The sequence below is a fragment of the Eubalaena glacialis genome, chromosome 3 (genome assembly GCF_028564815.1).
Source record: "Eubalaena glacialis isolate mEubGla1 chromosome 3, mEubGla1.1.hap2.+ XY, whole genome shotgun sequence".
In the NCBI taxonomy this organism is placed as follows: Eukaryota; Metazoa; Chordata; class Mammalia; order Artiodactyla; family Balaenidae; genus Eubalaena; species Eubalaena glacialis.
The window spans coordinates 78,385,398-78,406,675 of NC_083718.1; the positions used below are offsets into that span (position 1 = coordinate 78,385,398).

The 21,278-nt window shown below is 39.2% G+C and overlaps 1 pseudogene; it reads left to right on the forward strand.

Moving 5' to 3' along the window:
- Positions 1 to 4,089: 4,089 nt before the first annotated feature.
- LOC133087037 (interferon-inducible protein AIM2-like) lies at positions 4,090 to 18,598 on the forward strand (annotated as a pseudogene).
- The last annotated feature ends 2,680 nt before the right edge of the window (positions 18,599 to 21,278 follow it).

The following is a 21,278-nucleotide window of genomic DNA, read 5'->3' on the forward strand; positions in this document are numbered from 1 at the left end:
CCCATGCAGATTTTTGTGTGAACCTGTGTTATCATTTCAATGAATAAAAATCTCGGGGTGAGACTGTTGGTTCATATGGTAAATGTATTTCAAATATATAAGAAATTGCCAAACTGTTTTCTAAGGTGGCTGTAGCATTTTTCATTCCCCTGAGCAATGTGTGAGAATATCAGTTGCTCTGCATCCACCTCAGAGTTTAGCATTGTAGGTGCATGTTAATTTTAAAAAACAAACAAAGAAACTATCCAACTTTTTTGCCAAGTAGTGTACCACTTAACATTCCTGCCACCATTGTATGACGGTTCTAATTCCTCCTCATCTTCATCAGCCCCTGGTATGGTCAATCTTTTTAAATTTTAGTCATTCTAATTGGTGCATAGTGGTATCTCACTGTAGTTTTAATTTGCATTTCCCTAAAGATAAATTAGGTTGAGCATCTTTTTATGTCCTTATTTGCCACCTATGTATTTTTTTTTTTTTTGCCCATCTTAAAAATTCAGCTGTTTGTTTGCATAATACTGAGTTTTGAGAATCCTTTATAAATTCTGGGTACAGGGTCTTTAGTGGCTATGTGACTAGCAAATATTATGTCTCAATCTATGGCTTGCCTTTTCATGATTTAAAGGTAACTTTTGAAAAGACATGTTCATTTTGGTGAAGTTTAAATTATCACAAAATTTTCTTATGTAGATTTTTTTAATGCTTGGGGAAAAAATCAAAAGAAGAATGTGACACATGAAAATTATATCAAATTCAAATTTCAATGTCCACCATACAGTTTTTTTTTTTTTTTTAAAGATTTATTGATTGATTGATTGATTGCTATGTTGGGTCTTCGTTTCTGTGCTAGGGCTCTCTGTATTTACGGCAAGCGGGGGCCACTCCTCATCGCGATGCGCAGGCCTCTCACTATTGTGGCCTCTCTTTTTGCAGAGCACAGGCTCCAGACGCGCAGGCTCAGCAGTTGTGGCTCTCGGGCTTAAGTTGCTCCGCGGCATGTGGGATCCTCCCAGACCAGGACGCAAACCCGTGTCCCCTGCATTAGCAGGCAGATCCTCAACCACTGCGCCACCAGGGAAGCCCCACCATACAGTTTTATTGGAACACAAACCTTCTCATTCATCTATGGATTGTCTATGGCTCCTTTTGTAGCCAGTGCAAGGTTAAGCATTCGTAACAGAGACTCTAGGGCCCGTATAGTTTAAAATATATACTATTTGGTGCTTTACAGAAAAATTTTGCCAACCCCTCTTTTGGAACCTCAGTGGTCTTCTAGTACACTTAAATATAAGAAAAAAGTAAATTTTATATTAACTTCATTTTTCAGATTATCAGTGAGGTTGACAATCTTTTCATGCTATAAATCTTTGATATTTGATTTCCTGTGAATTTGGTTATTTTTACTCATCTATATTAACTTGTATAACTACGTATAGTACATATTTTCCATTAATCATTTTATTTATTCAACAGATATTGAACAACATAATATCCCTGAATATTTACATAGAGCAGAGCCCTGTCCTGGCTGTGGGCTGCAATGAATGAGAAATACATTTCTATTGTGATAAGATGTTGAGATTTTGGAATTGTTTATCCAGGAATTATCCCATTCTGACTAACCTGGGTTTGGGAAGGAACCTGTGTACCGCTGCTCTCCGGTAACTCACAATCTGATTGAAGAGGCTGTCTGTATTAGGTATTCTTCAATTAAATGCTGTTTAGACCAGTTGATCTGAATTGATCCATTTCATTTCAATTTTTGACCTTAATAACCTGGATGGAGAAAAAATATATATAGTCTGAGATGAAGTTGATCAATTACCCCTTCAATGCTTCCACTGTCCTCCTAAAGTGCATCTTTCTTTTCTTCTCATAAAATTATCTTCTTCCCTTCCTCCCAGTACATTGTTCACTCTTGACTCACTCTCCTGGAGTTAAATCTGGCTTGAGATATACACTCCTACTTAACAAGGGCACATATGCCAGTGTCTCAAGTCTCCACCCCACTCTTAAAAAGGGAAACAGCAGCCAGTGCAAACAATGCTAAGAAATGGGGAAGAGGACCAAGTAGTGGCAGCAAGATGTACTGGTATGAGGGAGAGATGAAAAGTCAGCAGTAGGGGTTTATCCTGACTCAATTTCCTTGGACTATGTTAGGTGCAAGGAATTGACTTTGAGAAATGTGTCCTCAAGGTATACCTGGTCTGTGTCTACTTTTATATACATCTCTCAGAATAATTTGTCCAACTTTGGGCAAACTGCCTGCATTAGACCTAGTGTTGAACACTAAGTGTTCAACAGTTTGTAAGGTTGTGTGGGTACCACAGCATGTGTCTCTGCCTTATGAAGTCCATGTCTTCTTAACTGTGTGTCTGGGATGTGTATTTCCTAAAAGGAAGCTCCTAAGTTCTGTGAGCTGTAAGTGTACTAAATATCAGGGTCTTCCACACCATATCCTCTTCAATAGCACCTGTCCAGTTTGCTGAAAGCAAACAGAAAACATTATCCTTTTGGAGAGTTGACTTTCCTCCATGAAGTTCTCACCTTAATGAAACTATGAACTCCAGATTTCAACTGTAGTTTTTCTCCAGCTTTTGACAGCTTGAAGAATGTAAGTTGAAGTTTATCCCCTTCTTTACACTGGATTTTGTTCTCTTTTCCAAACACCAATACTTCCATCCTTCCTGTGTTGTCATTTAGGTCATATAATATATGATCCTTCTGTTCTGCTTTCTGCAAAAATAAAATCAACACCCAACTTTTGGTAATCTGATTAAGGAATGCCACATCAATCAGACATCAGAAGTGCCAGCAACAGCCTCCAGAAAGAGATATAAGGGAAAAATTACAGGTTGAATCTGGCACGTATACAGCTAGTAGATGTTAGCAACTTCAAGTAGAGAAGATAGTTATGTTTTTCTTAGATCCTATTGCCTCTTACATCCATCTTTCCAGTCCCAAGCTCCCTTCCCTTAGGAGGCTAGGGTGGCCATGTGCGCCAATAATTGTTAGGGCCAGTAGTCAGAATAGGCAGGGGAAAGAAATCCCAGAGTTGGAGGGCAATCGCTTAAAGCAACAAATCCAAGAGACACATGAGAAAATGATGCAAAACCTACTGAAGAGTCTAAATAAGAGTTAGGAATGAGGAGGAGCACAATGTCACCCCCAAATATGGCACTTTGACATGTGGATTTTGAGCTAAAGGCAATTAAGAACCAGCAGACTCAGGAAAACCTTTTTACATCTCCCTAAACCTACCTAAAAGAATTTAGGTAGGGGGCCTCTACCAGAAAGAGAGCTATTACCAAAGGTAGCTTTTTACATCAGAAAGACTTATCTGCATGGTAGGGCAAACATCTATTTACCAAACATCTGTTCTTCTTATCTTCCTGTGAATTTTCTTCCTCCCCTTTGAAGCCCCAGACCCCTACCCCCTTCTGCTTAGCTCAGGATGGTATATAAGCCTCAGTTGCCTGGACTTCTTTGAGTCTCATATTTTTTTATGGGGCTCCCATAAGGCTTAAATCAGGGGTCCCCAACCCCTGGGCTAGGGACCGGTAGTGGTCCCTGGCCTGTTAGGAACCCGGCTGCACAGCAGGAAGTGAGCAGCAGGTGAGCAAGTGAAGCTTTATCTGTATTTACAGCCACTCCCCATCGCTCTCATGACTGCCTGAGTTCCGCCTCACATCAGATCAGCCGCGGAATAATAAATGTAATGTGTTTGAATCATCCTGAAACTATCTCCCACCCGCGCCCGTGGGAAAAATTGTCTTCCATGAAACCGGTCCCTGGTGCCAAAAAGGTTGGGAACCGCTGGTTTAAATTACAGACACTTTCCTGCCACATTGGATTGTTCCAGTTACTGATATATCCTGAGCCAATCTCTGTTTTGCCTTGTCTCTTTGGATGTAGTTCCATGGAATGCTGATGCCTCCAGCAGAATAAGCCCTCCTACTGAGTCAGCACCCCAGCTTCATCTCCACTCTTCTCACCTTGCTCTCCCCTCTACTTCAGTCTGCATTGCTCAGAATTTTAAGCCACTTTATTTCAGCCAAGTTGTTATGAAGCTAAATCAGAGCTAACGACATGATGAGGGAAACAGGAAAATTCATAACCAGGGATATAGGACAGGTAATCAAAATGAGGAGCACATTACATGGGAAAGGACATGAGTTGGGCCATGAACCAGTTGGATACTCAGATACCTCGGCCTTAAAATTCTAAAGTCCTAAAGACGTATCAAAACTTCTCCCATGCATACCTTTCCATCTATGGTAAATGAATTCCTCCTTTCTTATTTTTGCTTACCACCCAATTTTCCAAACTAGAAACTTGAGATAATTGCCTTTTTCTCTCTCTCTTTTACCTTTAATTGTTGGTGAGTGCCTGTGGATCAACCTCCCTAAGCTCCAATCCCTCCTCTTCCACACTGTTGTTTCCATTTTGCAATTCCTTAAGGCCCTAGTATATATCCTGGAAACTCAAGATCCAAACATAAAAATATAAGCCATGTTGAGAGCGATTTAGATCCATCATGGGGAATACAATTCTTTGGCCAGAAGGGAACTTAAGAGGGCACAAAATCCACACATCTACATCTGCGTTGGACCGGACACCAACCATGAACCATTTTCTCCTTAAAGGCAGCATGGCACAGTAGAAAGAGCATGACTTTTGTAATCAAATAGATGGAGATTAATCCAGGCTCTGCCACTGACTGTCTGTGTAGTCTTGGACAAATTATACAGTCTCTCTGATTTGCAATTTCCCTTTTTATAAGATGGAGATAATAAAATTATCTATATCAGGGCACTGTTCTGTAGATTAAATTAGTAAATTAATTTATACAAAAATAATCACTGAGCCCAGGCTCTGTGCCAGTCACCCTTCCATATGCTGGAAATAAAACAGGAAACAAAATAGAAAAGGATCTTTACCATTATGGAGTGTACATTATAGTGGGTAGAGACATGAATAAAATGAATAAAACATATAGAATAGAAAGTGATAAGTACAAACCAAATACACCTAGAAAAAGATCTTTTAGGCAGGCAAAAACCCAACAGTTACAAATGTCTTTGAACTGTGAGTGTTCCTGGAAGCTTGAGGAACTCTGAGGAGGCCAGTGTGACTGGAGTGGAATGAGGGAGAAAATTGTGGAAGATAAGGTCAGTGAAGTGATCATTGTCTTGTATGACTATACTGGCCATTTACAGTGGACACTTGTTCTAGTTGGTCAATCCTTGTGCCATGCAGTTTGTTAAATATTTCTTAATATCACCTGTGCTTATAGGCTGGTTAGGAGATAAAGTGTGGAAACTGTCTAGCCAGGGTCCAGAACATGGTGAAGTGAATGAACTGCCAGGAGAGAGCAAAGGGATATTTCTGGAAAATAAATTTTAATTGAAAATCAGGAGTAGAACATTACGGTGGTTAGGAAATAAGATAGGTTAAGAATTCAGAAAACAAAAACCAAAATGCAGTGACAAGCAGTTATGTGCAAAATTTAGGGTGAAAGGTATATCTGAGGAGGGCTAGGGTTAGAAAGGTTAGGCATGAGAGGGAAGTTGGAACACTTGCACCAAGTGGGAATTTAGTTAAATTATAAGGTGGAATTCTTTTCTTTCCAACTTGAATGCTTCTCCCATATAGTCTTTCTTCTCTCCCATTCTGCAATCTGCATCTCAAATTTATTTTCTTTTATTTTTTCTTTTTCCCAAACTAATACCGTAAACCTTGGATAATTCTGGTGGCAGAAAAGGCATCAGTGGCTCTGTGATGATCTCCCTATTTTAAGTAGAATAAAGACGAGACTCAGTGCTGGAGCAGGAAAGGAGACTGAACCTCTATGAAAACATCAGGGGTGATGTAGCTCAGTTCTGTCCTACTGTACATACCTAGAACTGGTGCCATTAATCTCATCTGCATAGCACGGCACAGGGAAAGTATATGAATGGATGCAGTTCCTGGTTCATCATAGCTATTGTTCTCTGACCCTTACAATAGTGGACAAGGCATACTTTCCAACCTCTCTGCCTTTTCTGCTATTTTCATCCCCTATTTGATCATTTCGTCTGAGACAGACCATCCTCCAAGAGGGTTTCTCTGATGATCCTTGCTAGAACAAGAATTCCTTTACTCTGCTTTATTTCAGGATTTCCTCTTTTTACTCTCAAGATTTTCTCAGATATTACTTTACACTAAAATTGGTGATGAGATGCTTTACTGTTGAAAACACTGAACTCTCCACCCTAATGTCTAATTTTGAGACTGTCTCGTTACTAAAATATATAATTTACTAAGATTTACTCAGCAAAGGGGGCAAAATGAATTAGAACTTAAATTTCATAGTATTTTTTTTTACTTGATATATATTGACTTACTGAGATGAGGGAAATAATTTAAAAGTACTGGAGTAGTGGTGTTTGGATTCAGAATTTTCTTTCCTTTTAGTTTCATATTGGGGCTTAAGAATTTTGGCCCAAAGAAAGAAGCTCTTATGCACCTAAATAAATGTTCCTGTATTCTTAAATTGGTTAAGCCATCACCTCATGAGTGTCAGAAGGAAAAAAAAAAAAAAGGAATTATTGACATGCAAGTGATAGAAAGTTATTGGAGGAAATGCTTACCGACTTGGCCAGTCTTGTTCCCCGGCCATGACAAATGACAGACCGCTTCTCAGGCTTATAAAGCCAAACATTGATGTAAGCACTTCACTCTGGGACTCTAGTCTTGGGATCACCAATTAACAAAGTAAAGAACAGGATGACTTTGGGAACAGGGATATAACTCCTCCAGGGGTTTGAAATATGACAAGTTATTGCTTCTTAGTGTTATGACAGTAATTTAGGGATTGTGTAATTTTGTAGTTTCAAAATGTATTGATATATCCAGAATAAAAATACAACCGTGGTGTCAATTATTATTGTATTCACCAGTGAAAATACGGTTTAAAATAACTAATAGCAGAAATGCATTCAGATAAACTCCATGATTGATTTGGTATCAGCTTACAAGTTTACACAAACTGAATTACTTTAAATTTCCCTGTACTATACCATGTTTTACTTCTTTCTTAGAATCTAGGTTAGCTGGTATAATGGTACAATAGAAAGTTGGATTATTTTCTTTGGGATAGAAGTTTCCAAGTTACTTACCTTGAATATATTTTGACGTAAAACTTAGATTTTAACAAGTCTTCTCAACCATTCTTCCTTTTGAAATCATTCTATAAGGAGACATGTGAGTTGACAACTGTGATTTATTCTGGCTTTCATCTGCACTATTCCGGGCTTAGAAAGCCCAGGTAGAGAATATGCACTGAGGAGATAAATGTAAATGATGTAAATGATGAATGTAAATGATGATATAAGCACATGATGCTACACTGATATAAATTGTTGTCTAGTTTCTAAGGCACTTTACAGAAGGGACTGATTGCGTCTTGCATTGTTATTTTCCTCTGCTCAGCGAAGTTAGAAGATGTAGGTTTTAGAGATGGCCTCAAGGTGGCAGTAACTACACGTAATTGCCCCAAGTAACCCAAAGCTTTGTGATTTTTCTGAGGGTGAGCCAGGAATCTAGAAGTGTTGGTGAACATAGGCTGAAGATATTTAGGAATGTCTTTTGTTTTTTCTCTAAACTGAAGAATACATTCCTCTCTGTCCAGGATAGCACCAAATTTCTCCTACTGCAATCTTTCCTCCTTTTGCTGTTGTAATGATCCTAGAATTTTATTATCCTGACTAGGTAAAAATGATCCAATATGGGACAAGATTTCAGTAAGAAAATCTGGTTGGAAAGTTATGAATGACTGGTAGCTGGTAGCTCTGTACTCCATATAAGAAGTCAGTTAGGTTCCTATTTTATTTAAAAATTCCATCCTGGAGTATTCTTAGTTCTACTTTGTATGTAGCAAATTTATTTTGTGCTCCATGCCACCCCTAACTATTCTGGTAGGAAACCAGTTTTTGTTTTGTTTCCTGTAGGGTTCATCTTCCATCCTTTGTTGAAGGTTCCTTCTGCATAACCAGGCATGTCTGCACACAGACTGCTGTATAAGGTTCTTCTCACAACCTCTCCTCATGTGCCATAGAGCAGAGCAGAGCAGAGGAAACTATACTCAATAGCTTGTAATAACCTATAATGGAAAAAGAATCTGAAAAAAAAAATAAAACTGAATCACTTTCCTGTATGCTTGAAACTAACACGACATTGTAAATTATACTTAAATACAAAAAAAAAAAAAACCCAGAGAATGCTGTTCCCTCCACCGCAACCCCCTCACCCCCCCACCAAATAATTGGAAAAGGACATCTTGAGACATGGTATTTTAAAAACCAAGGCTAGAAGTTGGCTTTTCATGAAGAAATATAACTTGGCCATAGACGTAGGGCACCCAAGGCAGATGATACAGCTGCACTGTGGTGTCACTGGTGAGGGGCCAGCAGGTCATCCACCCATCCATCCACTTACCCATTCAGTAAATATCCCTTGAGTTATCTAATAGGTGACAGGAACTCTTTTAGGTTCTGGTGATAAAACAGGGAGTTAAAAACAAATCCAAGTTTTACAGAGCTTACATTCTACTGAGAGAGGTAGATCTTTTTCTTGACCACAAATTAATGAATTAATAAGCTGAGGTAAGAGTTCCAACTGTAAGGACGATGGTCATTGCAGAGCATGTGTTTGTTAAAGAAACCTAACAAGAGCCGGGAGTTAGAGTGGGAGTTGGTCAGCTGAGGCTTCTCTTGAGAAGTGACTTTTGTGCTAAACTCTGAAAATGAACAGGAATGAAAAGTATCTTCAGCCAGAGGAAACACAGTGTGAAAAAGGCTTGTGGCAGGAGTTTGACTTGCTTGAGGGCTTGAAAGAAAACCAGTGTGGCTGAAGTACAGAGAATCTCTGAAGGGTGGTATGATGCCCTTTGAGAGAAGACAATGTAAGGCCTGTGGAACATGATTAGAATTCTTTGTTTTTATCAGATGTGATTGATCAAAAGGTTTTGGGCCATAAAGTGTTACTAGATTTCATTTTATAGTGAAACTTCTGGATACTATTTGGGAAAAAATGAGTAGCCAGTTTGACTTTGGGGAGAACAACTATTACCATAGGTCTGGAAGAGATAAGAGTAACTTTGATTTGCTTATAAAATGGAAATGGAGGAAAATATACTGAATTTAGAGAGATTTGAGAAGTATTAAGAATTGGTGATAGATTGGAAATGAAAGGTTAGTGAATAGGTGTTGTCAGGGAGGATACTTTAGTTTTATTCAAATAATTTAAGTTACCAGGTGAAATATACATTTATATATAAATATATATACACCTTATACATGTAAATATATATATATATATATACATTTTGGTATATATGTGTATATATATACTACTTTTTACCGTATTATATCACAAATATAGAAGGTACACAGATCTTAAGAATACAGCTCAATAAATTATCAAAAAGTAAATGCAAGGTGATATACCATCTTGGTCAGTAAATTTTATTAGCACCCCTGAAGTCTCTTTTGTGCTCCCTCTAAGACTCACACTAACAGATAGCCATTATCTTGAATTCTAACACCAGAGACTAGTTTTGCCTGTTTTTGAATATAAAAGGAATTTTACAGTGCAAATTATTTTGTGTCTTTCTTTTTTCAAATGACATTAGTATAATTTCATCCATGATGTAGTTTGTAGCAGTAGTTTGTTTATTTTAATTTCTGTATAACATTTCACCTTTTACTTTTATACATATAGTTTTATACATATATATGAGAGAGAGAGTCTACTGTTGATTGTTATTTGGGGCCATTATGAATAGTGCTGCTATGATCACTTAGGTTCGTTATAAATATTATGAATATTAAGTATGTCTTTTCATTTAAATATACCCATATGTATGCAATTATATAAGTATATATATGATATTGTGTATGTGTGTGAATCTTTCTCTTGGCTGTACACCTGTGAATGCAATTACTGGATAGTAAGGCTAGTATATATTGAATTTTAGCAAACAGTGCCCAACTATTTTCTGAAGTGGTGTAGCAATTTGAGAATTCTACTTAGTTCACAGTTTTTTTAAAAAAATCTTGTTTACTTAAAAAAATTTGCCATTTTTTAAAGAGTATTTTAATATGCATTTCTCTGATAACTTTTGAGGTTGAGTGTTGTTTATGTTTATATGGTTATTGACCATTTGTATATCTTATTTAGCAAAGCGACAATACATTTTTTTTTGCCTACTTATCTGGTGGTGTGTCTACCTTTTAAACATGTGTGGATGAGTTATTTATATTCTGGATACCAGTACTTTGTTTTATATATACACATAAAGTATCAAAAAATGAACCCCCTGGGTACACTACTATCTCAGTCAATAAATGGAAATGTATCTATTCTCTCACTTTGTGGCTTGGTTTTCACACTCTTAATGGTACGTTTTGGGGAATTGGATGAATTGATGCTGTGGTAAGCTGTAAACACGCTATCACACCTTGCATTGTGATCATGCAGATACTCATCAGGAGGTGAAGATTCCATATCTTAACCTCTGAATCTGGGTGTAGGCATGTGACTTGCTTTAGCCCATGGGGCATTAGGAAACATGAAGAACAGATGTGAAAACCATGTGTACATTGGAGCTTGCCTTCTCTTGTTTCTGGGAACCATTCTGCCCTACTGTGAACAAACCTTGCTTAGCATTTAGGTGATGAGACACCACAAGGGGTGAAGCTCCAGTTATCACAGTCTTCCCAGCATCTCAGCTGAAGTCCCAGACTTGTGTGTATGAGAAGTCATCTGCTCATTCAGCTTCACTGAGCCAGCCAAGATTGGAAGAACTGCTCAGACAATCTACAGAATTATAAGAGATAGTAATGTTTGTTTTTTTAAGCCACTAAGCTTTGGGGTGGTTTATTATGCAGTAAAAGTTAACTTATGCTCTCCCCCCATCTTTTGTGCTAATATTATGATTATTATTATTATATATTTTATCTCTACATGTTATAATCACATACAGTGTCATCATTATCACCATCACTGTCCTCATCATTGTTGTGGTATTAAACTGTCAATACTCTTCATATTTACCCATGTATTTGCCTTTTAAAGTGTTCTTCATTATTTCAGTAAGTTCCTGTTTCTGTGTGACATTTCTTTCTCCTAGCCTGAAAATTTTCCATTGTTATTTCTTACAGTAGATTTCTGATCAATACATTCTCCTGGATTTGGTCTGACAACATCTATATCAGAGGCAGAATGTCTGTGTATCATTATATTCCTGTACCTATATCTCTGAAGGTATTTACCTACTGCTACAATATGCTGAAGCAGCTGCAGGTGTGTGTGATCCCAGCGCAAGTTTTGACTCAAGATAATTTTCTTGTATTCCCGAGAGGAAATATTTACATTTTTCTCAGCTACCTATGTTTATCTCTTCTGGGTGAATGTGCATTTATTTACTTTTAACCCATTGATAAGAAATACAAATGGAAAAAAGGAGCAAAGCTAGTGAAAGAGAGAAGTCAAGCTGAAGTGATTCCTGTTGTTTCTGCAGCTCCCAGAAATGATGTCATGAACATGCCCCACTCGAAGTCTCTCCTCATATTAGGTGTGATGGGCAAGTGGAGGGGCCTCAGTCCTTGTAAGAGCATCCTCCAGTCACTGTCCTTGTCACGTCCCACATTGGAGCCCCCTGTTCTTTATCACACAGCATGCAAGTAAAGAGAGCAAGGCTATAATATGAAAGGTATGTCTGGGTAACAAAAAGGGAAATTGCTTGAGATTCATCAGATTAAACACCTATTGAGCTCCTAATCTCTGCCAGGCTCTGGGCATCTTAACACATTGTTACGGGGTGGATTCTATAAGAAGAAAACTCTGGAATAGACAGTTGTTTTCAGGCAGTATATGTGAGAGTGTTCTCGGGATTAATACCTGCAAGGGAATGACATAGATAAAGAGGCAAAATTTCAGCTCCAATGCATTGCAGCAAAGACCCCAGCAAATCCCACAGGGAGCTCAGGAGATGGGAATACCTTTCAGAGTTGTCATAATTTGGATACAGGAAGGAAGACATTTATGCACCTGCACTAAGATGAGGTAGCCCTCTTCAGGCAAGAGTGATCCCTGGAGAGGGTCTTGGCTTCTGTAAGAATGATTACCTTTCCTAAAGAGGAGCAGCAGACAACATATGGGAGACTCACCACAGAATTCACCACAAGCGTGCAATGTCATTCCCTGTGAGGCAGGTATCATATCATTTTATAGATGCATGAACTCTGGAAACTGATTATACATACTCTCTTCCTTTCGTCTAGAGCAACCACTTTCTCTGGGCAGGGAGACAAGATTCAGGTGTAAGCAGTGCCTTCCAGTCATCAGTAATAGAAATATACATTATCCAGCTATAGGTACGTGGTACAAAGAGAAGAAATCTTGGAGTAGACCTAAGTGAAGCTGACACTTTCCTGAATTGGTTCAAATAGAGTCTGTTTCATGGTCCATCAGTGTCCTCTAATGGATAGACATTTCCTGCACTCCAGGTCCTACTGGAGATTCCACTCAGGAGGTCCTACACTTGGCCTTATATGCCTCTGTTTTTCTCTATTCCCCTTTGAGTTTGGACAGCAACTTGCTTTTCAAAAGTAACATTTGCTTTTAAAACAACACCCCGATCTCCTATCTCTGTTAATTTGGAAAAGCACAAAGAAAATAATTACCTATAATCTTATCACCTAGAAAAAACCATATTTGATATTGGTAAATATCTCTCTAGTGTGATTGTGTGTGTGACTTAATGTTTATTTATCTAATAAGAAACACACTGTATATTTTGTTTGGGACCTTTACCTTTTTTGAATCAATTTATCATACTATTCCTCTAAAACAGTTTTAATATTTATATAGTATTCTCTCATCTGACTATCACATATTTAATTTAATCAAATCCCTGTTTTTTATATTTAAATTATTTCAATTTTTTAGAATTACAAATAACAAGATATACTTCTTTTATATAAATCTTAGCGGCTAGTTCATTATTTCTAAGGGTAAATTCATAAAAGTAGAGTTGATTCTTCTTTTTAATTCTCTTTTTAACTCATTTGTAGGATCTCAGACCTAGGTCACTCCCTTTACTCACATCTAACTTAATCTGTCATTTTATCAAGCACAGGAGCATCTCTAAAAATTTGGGAAGGTTTGTGCAGATAATTGAACTCCCTTACTTTTATACCAGGGTAAAATGTATATTCAGGACAGTATTGGGTGGAGGAATGAGGACATCTTGTGTCCTAATGGAGTCAATAGAAGGACCAGATTCACCCCTTTGCCTTGTAAGCAATGTCTCAGAGATCTGATGGGCTCTTCACATACAGTAGAAAAGCAAGGATGCAGTTCAGGGGGTCTGCCTCCAAAGCTGGTAATATGGTCTCATCTGAAAGTAGGACATGAAATCTTGCCTATGAACTCTCTTGTCTATCTAGATAATTCTAGATCTCATATCTCTTCCTAACCCCTCTATATCTCTTCTTTGACTCCATCTACCTTGGCTGGCTTTCGGAGGTTTAATATCATGAATGAAATAATGTTTCCTCAATAGTACCTTCTTTACTCAAGCTGAAGTCTTTCTTCTGTTGCCTTCAGCCTGAGTGGAAAAAGATGGTGGCCCAGCAGGAATCCATCAGGCAAGAGCATTGCAGAAAGGCCTGTGACAATCATGGTGCTGAAAGCAATGAAGCCGTTTGAATTTGAGACCCAAGAAGGAAAACAATAGATGTTTCACACTGCAGTGGCTATGGAGAGTGCGTTCTTTTATGTAAAAGTTTTCAATAAATAGCTGAAGGACAAATTCACTCCAAAAAAAATTATGATATCAAAATATTATTGGCACAGGTGTTTCCTGGAAACAAATAGTGCCTCCCTTGTGTGTGATGTTGAATCTGACCAACAGATCAGTGTCCCACAGCACATCATCAGAAAACCTGGTGAAACCCCAAAGATCGTAAGCTTCAAACTCAGCCCCATAAAACAATTGTGAATAGGCTGTTTGTAGTCCAGAAAGTAATTATGTATAATTTTATGTTGATTAATAGGAATCGTTTATTCTCCTCTATAAGCTTGGAGAGACTTTAGAAATTATTCATTTCAAAGTATTTTCATAGAGTGGACTTTGAAGATGGCAGAGGAGTAAGACATGGAGATCACCTTCCTCCCCACAAATACATCAAAAATACATGTGCATGTGGAACAACTCCTACAGAACACCTACTGAATGCTGGCAGAAGACCTCAGACTTCCCAAAAGACAAGAAAATCCCCACATACCTGGGTAGGGCAAAAGAAAAAAGGAAAAACAGAGACAAAAGAATAGGGATGGGACCCGCACCTCTGAGAGGGAGATGTGAAGGAGGAAAAGTTTCCACACACTAGGAAGCCCCTTCACTAGCGGATATAGGGGGTGGATTCCGGGGGGGAAGCTTCAGAGCCACCGAGTAGAATGCAGCAACAGGGGTGCAGAGGGCAAAGTGAAGAGATTCCCACACAGAGGATCGGTGTTGAGCAGCACTCACCAGCCTGAGAGGCTTGTCTGCTCACCCGCCAGGGAGGGCGGGGACTGGGAGCTGAGGCTCGGGCTTCGGAGGTCAGACTCCAGGGAGAGGACTGGGGTTGGCTGCATGAACACAGCCTGAAGGGGGCTACTGTGCCACAGCTAGCTGGGAGGGAGTCTGGGAAAAAGTCTGGAGCTGCCTAAGAGGCAAGAGACCATTGTTTTGGGGTGTGTGAGGTGAGAGGATTCCTTCCCTGTCTTCCCACAGAAGTCAGAGCACCACCTAAACAAGCTCCAGAGATGGGCGTGAGCTGCAACTATCAGCGCAGACAGCAGAGACGGGCATGAAACGCTAATGCTGCTGTTGCAGCCACCAAGAATCCTGTGTGCAAGCACAGGTCACTATCCACACCCCCCCCCCCCAGGAGCCTGTGCAGCCTGCCACTGCCAGGGTCCCATAATCCAGGGACAACTTCCCGGGGAGAACACACAGTGTGCCTCAGGCTGTTGCAACGTCACGCTGACCTGTGCCACTGCAGGCTCGCCCTGCATTCCAATTATAACTACTCCCCCATGCATGAGTGAGCCAGAGCCCCCTAATCAGCCGCTGCTTTAACCCCATCCTGTCTGGGTGGGAACAGAGCCTGAGGGCAACCTACATGCAGAGGTGGGACCAAAACCAAAGCTGAACCCCAGGAGCTGTGCAAACAAAGAAGAGAAAGGGAAATCTCTCTGTGCAGTCTCAGGAGCAGCGGCTTAAATCCCCACAATCAACTTGGGGTACCCTTAATCTGTGGAATACATGAATAGACAACAAATCAACCTAAAATTGAGGTGGTGGATTTGGGGAGCAACTGTAGACTTGGGATTTGCTGTCTGCGACTGACTTGTTTCTGATTTTTATGTTTATCTTAGTATAGTTTTTAGAGCTTCTTATCATTGGTGGATTTGTTTATTGGCTTGGTTGCTCTCTTCTTTTTTTTTACATTTATATTTTTTATTTTAATAATTTTCTTTTACTACATTTTATTTTATTTTATTTTTTTATTTTATTTTTCTTAAATTATTATTTTTTCTTTCTTTTTTTCTCCCTTTTCTTCTGAGTCATGTGGCTGACAGGGTCTTGCTGCTCTGGCCTGGTGTCAGGCCTGAGCCTCTGAGGTGGGAGAGCCAAGTTCAGGACATTGGAGCACCAGAGACCTCCTGGCCACACGTAATATCAATTGGCAAGAGCTCTCCCAGGGATCACCGTCTCAACTCTAAGACCCAGCTCCACCCAATAGCCAGCAAGCTCCAGTGCTGGACGCCCCATGCCAAACAACTAGCAAGACAGGAACACAAACCCACCCATTAGCAGAGAGTCTGACTAAAATCATAATAAGGTCACAGACACCCCAAAACACACCACTGGACGTGGTCCTGCCCACCAGAAGGACAAGATCCAGCCTCATCTACCAGAACACAGGCACCAGTTCCCTCCACCAGGAAGCCTACACAAGTCACTGAACCAAACTTACTGACTGGGGAACAAAAACAATGGGAACTATGAACCTGCAGCCTGTGAAAAGGAGACCCCAAACACAGTAAGTTAAGCAAAATGAGAAGACAGAGAAATATGCAGCAGATGAAGGAGTAAGGTAAAAACCCACCAGACCAAGCAAATGAAGAGGAAATAGTCTACCTGAAAAAGAATTCAGAGTAATGATAGTAAAGATGATCCAAAATCTTGGAAATAGAATGGAGAAAATATAAGAAACGTTTAACAAGAACTTAGAAGAACTAAAGAGCAAACAAACAATGATGAACAACACAATAAATGAAGTTAAAAATTCTTGGGGGTGCCTTCAAGATGGCGGAGAAGTAAGATGTGGAGATCACCTTCCTCCCCACAAATACACCACAACTACATCTACATGTGGAACAACTCCTACAGAACACCTACTGAACGCTGGCAGAAGCCCTCAGACTTCCCAAAAGGCAAGAAACTCCCCACGTACCTTGGTAGGGCAAAGGAAAAAAGGAAAAACAGAGAAAAAAGAATAGGGACAAGACCTGCACCTCTGGGAGGGAGCTGTGAAGGAGGAAAAGTTTCCACACACTAGGAAGCCCCTTCACTGGTGGAGATGGGGGGTGGCAGAGGGGGAAGCTTTGGAGTCACGGAGGAGAGCACAGCAACAAGGGTGCAGAGGGCAAAGTGGGAGAGATTCCCGCACAGAAGATCAGCACCGACAAGCACTCACCAGCCTGAGAGGTCTGTGATCTTTGATGTTACTATTGAAATTGTTTTGGAGCCATGAACCACACACCCATATAAGATGGTGAATTTCTTTGATAAATGTTATGTGTGTCCTGACTGCTCCACTGATGGGCCATTCCCCCATCTCTGTCCCTCTCGTAGGGCCTCCCTATTCCCTGAGACAAAACAATATTGAAATTAGGCCAATTAATAACCTACAGATGCCTCTAAGTGTTCAAGTGAAAGGAAGAGTCACATATCCCTCATGTTAAATCAAAAACTAGACATGATTAAGCTTAGTGAGGAAGGCAAAAAAAGAGGCCAAAAGTTAGGCCTCTTGCACCAAATAGACAAGTTGTGAATGCACAAGAAAAGTTTTTAAAGGAAATTAAAAATGTTATCCCAGTGAACACATGAATGATAAGAAAGCAAAATAGCCTTATTGTTGATATGGAAAAAGTTTTAGTGGTCTGGATAGAAGGTCAAACCAGCCACAACATTCCCAGGGTAAGGCCCTAACACTCTTCAATTCTATGAAGGCTGAGAGATAGATGATGGTCAGCTGTTTTTAGCAAAATGTATTTTTTGATTAAGGTATATACATTAATGCTCTTGCACACTTAATCGGATACAGTATAGTGTAAACATAGCTTTTATATACACTGGGAAAGCAAAAAAGTTGTGTGTCATTTTATTGCAATATTCACTTTATCACAGTGGTCTGGAACTGAACCCCTAATATCTCCAAGGTATGCCTGCCCTGGAATGCAAACAGATCAAATACAAAGGCTGACATATCAGGCACTCAGAAATGCACATGCTCTTCGATCTTGCCAGTGCTCAGGCTCTCAGTGAGAGACCCCAATCCTTCCTTCACAGCATGGCGCCAGGAATAACTTTTGCCCCTTCCTTCCACCTTTCTTTCCAGTAAGAACTTTCCCTTCAACGCTTGGCATTGAGTACACCTGCTCCTTCCTCTCTCTTGTTCTCCAACAACTCCTGCCCGTCCACATGCACTCATGCTGGGTGTGAGTGCATATCTCATTTCAGGGTCCCAGCCAAGAATTGGGGGTGGTGACTCAAAAGACAGGAATTCACTAAAAAAGATAGGTGAGAGTGGGAGAAGAACCCCTCAGATGGGAAGAGAAAAAGGGATGCAGCCCATAGCAAGGTGACACAGTGTGAGTGAAGGGAGAAATGTATAATCAGGGTCATCTCATTGTTTATCTTTACCTCTTTCTTCTTCAAGGTCACCAAGGCCAGGAAAAGCAAGGAACAACCATTCAATCCTGAATCATATATGGAAACCTGACTTGAGCTGTTCTTCTAAAAACCTGGATGTCATTAATATTGATGTTTATGGAGCTAAGATCTAAGTACAGAAAAAAATATATATATTTTTAAAGTATATATATATAAATATATATATATATAAATATATATACATACGTTTGAAATACAGCAATATGTATAGTAGCTATTAATTCTTAGGAATGGGGTGTTAGGGGTGCTTTTCACCTTCTTTTTTATACTTTTCTACACTATCTCAATGCCATATTTTGCATCTATAACTTTTATAATTTGGAAAAAATAATAAGCATCAAGTTTTTTCCTATAGGCATGCTTCCCTAGGAATCTAATTCATTGGTTTGTTGCTTAAAAGCAAATAGTCTGTGGCCTGCAAATCAGATAGGGACACCTAAGCCCCAAGCAACATTTGAATTTATACTTCGGGTGTGATCTTTACAGGATATAACTCTGGTCAAGAATGAACAGGTTGATGCTCCACCAGAATTGGTGCTTTAGCGGGCTAACGCCCAAGCTGAGGCCTTCCAAAGCAGATGGCCGTGCTCACACTCACTGCAAGTTTATCTCATGATGTAACAGGACAGAGTCCGTAGCCAATGTCCAGGTTTCCTTCTATTTTGACTGAGTCAAAATTAGCCAGACACTGACTGGAACTGAGCCGCTGCCTATCTTCATGGTGAAGGAAGAACATTTGCTAGGTGAACTTATGTAAACAAAAAGGCAGCAGAATGTTTAGTTTCCTTGAGATTCCAAGTTTTACATAATGTATACTTCTGATATCAAATGAGTCTTATTTAGACCATGGTACCCACTTTTTCTATGGAGTTGTATTAAAATAAAATTGTCTTTTATTCTAAAAAAAAGAATGACAGGTTGAACAAGCTGTGCCCTGTTCAAAGAAACCCAAGAGGGAGCCAGACCAGCTGAAATCCAGTCTATGCTTCAATTGCCAACCCTTACCTTAGGGTGGAGTTGCTTTAGTCCAAAACAATGATATTTTTTCAGAATTGGTCTCCTGGAGGGGCCATAATTGGGTAATTTGTGTACCATATAAGGCAGCTTCTGGTGATTTGCATGAAGTCACTAGTATATGTTGGAAGTAATTCTAGCCCTGTCTGATGTGAAATAGCTGGTTCCACTTATTTACTCAGGTACCAACAGGTCAGTAGCTCTCCAGATATATTTCCTGGTCCTCATATATGTGGATCCTATGAGAAAGTTGCTCCAGGCAAAGACTTGCATTAGGCAAACACTGAAGAATAATTCATTTACTTTAGGGTACAACAGCAGAAAGTAGATATCTAACACTGATTTTACAGTGTATTTTTTTTATTTTATAGAAATATAGTTGATTTACAACCTTGTAACATTATAATGTATTATTTCTGCTGTACAGAAAAGTGATTCAGTTATACATATAAATATATTCTTTTTCATATTCTTTTCATTTTGTTTTATTACAGGATATTGAATATAATTCCCTTACAGTGTATTTCTTGATTGCATATTTGGCATCTGGTGTTTTGCAATTATTTTGTGTCACTTAATCTTATAATAGCTCTAGAGGCTTGACGGTGTTCTTTTTACCCTCCTGATGAGAAAAATAAGGGACAGAAAGGCAAGATCACGCTCTGAATAATTAGAACAATTCCATCATAACAAGAATTTCCTTCATGCCACTTTATTGTTAATTCTTCCTTCAATCCAAGCTCCCGGCAGCCACTAATATAGTTTCTTAACTTAAACTTTTCACTTTTCCAGAGTTTCCTAAAATGCAAATTTAAATATATATATCAATTTGAATCTGGCTTCTGGCACTTAGTATTGTGGTTTAGGATTCATTCATATAGTTGTGTGTATCAGTTTATTCTTTATATTGCTGTGTAGAATTCAATGTGTGGACCCACCAGAGTTTGTTTATTCATTCCCCAAGTGAGGAACAATTGGATTGTTTACAATTCTAGTTAACTGATCAGTTACCGAGAAGATTGATAGTATTTTAGGCTTAATTTAATGGGCTCAATAAATATATATATACAAATTGAAAGCTCAAAACTAGGGTAAAGACCATGGTCTTCTTATCCAAGGTTAATTTTGGCTTGAATTATTCAGGAGGACAGATTCTCCCTGTCAGTTCCTCTGCATTAAAGCCAGGACAGAAGAGTTTAGCCTTAAGCTCCTGGAGGCAGAGTCCGCAGGTTCCCTCGCCAGGGCTCTTGGTGCTAGCCTAGACCAGAAGCAGTCACACAGGGCTAGTTCCCAGAGGCTCAGAGTCAAAATATATTATTATTTCTCCCCTCTAATAAGTCACCTCATACTAACTCTGTCTTCTATTTGCTTCTTTTAAGCACAGTTCTTTCACCCCACCCTACTTATTGGTCTCCCAAGTCTAGTTTATCACTCAAATGTAGTAATTTTGTATTTATAACAAGAGGCACTTAGAATAAAGATCATGAGTATAAATATAAAAATAACCTAAAAGGCAAACATTATGTGCATATGAAGTAATCCATTTTTCAGAAGCTACAAGGATAAAGGGAACTTGAAACAGGATTGCGACAGCATCTTGAAAATAAAAACACTTTTAATGTATTTCAGTTTTAGAACATCCACTCTACAGCTCTTGAGGTTGGGGAGGTTAATTTTAGTTTTTTCTGTATAAAAATATTCTTTAACATCTTTATTGGAGTATAATTGCTTTACAATGTTGTGTTAGTTTCTGCATCATAACAAACTGAATCAGCTGTATGTATACATATAACCCCTTATCCCCTCCTTCATGCACTTCCCTCTCACCCTCCCTACCCACTGCTCTAGGTGGTCACAAAGCACCGAGCTGATCTCCCTGTGTGATGCAGCTGCTTGCCACTAGCTATTTACTTTACATTTCGTAGTGTATATATGTCAGTGCTACTCTCTCACTTCCTCCCAGCTTACCCTTCCCCCTCCCATTGTCCTCAAGTCCATTCTCTACGTCGGTGTCTTTATTCCTCTCCTGCCCCTAGGTTGATCAGAACTATATATTATTCTTAACATCTTTATTGGAGTATAATTGCTTTACAATGGTGTGTTAGTTTTTTTTTTAAGATTCCATATGTATGTGCTAGCATATGGTATTTGTATTTCTTTTTTTGACTTACTTCACTCTGTATAACAGACTCTAGGTCCATCCACCTCA